Source organism: Neomonachus schauinslandi, chromosome 7, assembly GCF_002201575.2.
Source record: "Neomonachus schauinslandi chromosome 7, ASM220157v2, whole genome shotgun sequence".
In the NCBI taxonomy this organism is placed as follows: domain Eukaryota; kingdom Metazoa; phylum Chordata; class Mammalia; order Carnivora; family Phocidae; genus Neomonachus; species Neomonachus schauinslandi.
This window is the reverse complement of record NC_058409.1, coordinates 62128709-62130469: the sequence shown is the minus strand read 5'-3', so window position 1 is coordinate 62130469 and position 1761 is coordinate 62128709. Positions and strand designations below refer to the sequence as shown.

The following is a 1761-nucleotide window of genomic DNA, read 5'->3' as shown; positions in this document are numbered from 1 at the left end:
TTCAATCCTTGTGAAATGATTTTCCAAAATGCAGGTATTTTGAAAACTGTGTACCATTAAATTTTCAAATTATTAATCCTCCCCAAAGCTATTTTTATTATACTGTTTTACTGATATACAAAGAAAGGTGCTGGATTGGTTCTAGCACTGCTTCTATTTTCAATTAGTTACTTGCACTAATTAGATACATGATTTATTTTGGCTGCTTGTACTTTCACCTGTTTCTTCTCCTTTCATTCTTAACTCTGTGTGCAATCTGGCAGAAAAAGTCAACCTACTTTATCTACCCTTTTTGTTTAAATTTTATCAATTAAGAGATAGGATATAAATTCACCGTAACTAGCACCTCTATATTTCTAGCAAGAGATTCTGCAATTAGTTCTAAAAGACAAAGATAAAACTCACTTCCAAATGAAATGTGTTACCCATCTCAGACAGCTTCCTTATTAATCAACATCTAGACTCTTTTTCTCTTAAGCTTCTGTTTTATTCCCAAGACCGTCATTGAGTTATTATAGGGGAATGCAAAATTTTCTATATGGATTGGTCTGCAAGGCTTATTACTGGTATTAGAGACTTAGCAATAATCGCGCCTCGGATAAACCTCATTGGCTACAATACTGCCACTGCGCAAAGCTGGTATTAGAGACTTAACCCCTCAGCCTTCCTTCCCCCCACCTGACTTACATACGCATTAGCAAATTTACTTTTTCTCAATGTTATCCACTTGTAGGTTATCTTGCTATGTTTCAGAAGTCCCTATTTTACTCACCTAATGAGAAGATAAGCACAGTTATCATAACAAAAATAGTTAGTTGTTTCTATGTATACGAGGAAAACAAAGCTTCCTTGTTTAATTGGCTCATTGTGATGGGGTGATCCTTTAGGAAGTCATAGAGCCCAGTCCTCCACCAAGCTCAATGGAAACGTTCAGCTGGAGACTGTTTGCACAGCACAATCTAATCTTTGCGTCTTTATCTGAATCCCTGATCCAGACAAGGGCACTCGTGAAGATTCAGCCAAAGCTTTCCAACCAGATCCCCCACCTGTATAAAAGCATAGCCACTTTTGCAATGGCTCAACTGCACTCTTCTGTATTAATAATTTCTTTAAAAAAAAGCTTCCTTCAAAAAATGCAGGCTATAGTGGCCCACTTTCAACTTCCTCAGTTCATCCACTCTTTCATACATAATAAATTTACTGTAATTAAGCACTAGCTCAAAGGTCTCGTGAGAATAACTTTTAAAGATTTCCTCTGTCTTTAGCAGGATGGGATTTTCTTCCAGTCCCTCTTTTTCCACGTCCTTCCTTAGGAGGGATATTTTAGCATTCTATCTCCTATAGTCCTGGCCAATACCAAATTTGGAAGAACAAAGCAAAATGTCACAGGTTCTGTAATCATGACGATGGGTGTTGTGCTATGAAGGATGGAAAGCTGTCAGAATTAGCAGGAGAAGCCTGTGTTAGTCCTATAGACTTTAATTCTCTCACTCTGAAGTTGCATCATAACAAAGCCTCTCTCTTATCCCATCTTGCTTTTCTTCCTCCTAAAGACTACAGGACCTATAAACAGGAAAAGCTACATCTTCACTTCACCCCGGGACCCCTATGACCAGATCCATGTAGCTGAGACTATGATGTAAAGAACTGCCTAAAAGCTAGAAGGAGAGGCTAAGGAAGATGAGTCAGAATCATGAGTGGAACAAAAAGATAAACAGTGGTGATGAGGGTGAATCTAAAGGGAGGAGTTAGAGATGGAAG

General features: G+C 38.2%; 1 non-coding gene across 1 annotated transcript; it reads right to left on the bottom strand.

Annotated features, from left to right (window-relative positions):
- Positions 1–490: 490 nt before the first annotated feature.
- On the bottom strand, positions 491–638 carry LOC123325330. Its single transcript, XR_006540356.1, has one exon. It is a non-coding gene; the product is annotated as a U4 spliceosomal RNA (small nuclear RNA).
- Between the last annotated feature and the right edge of the window lie 1123 nt (positions 639–1761).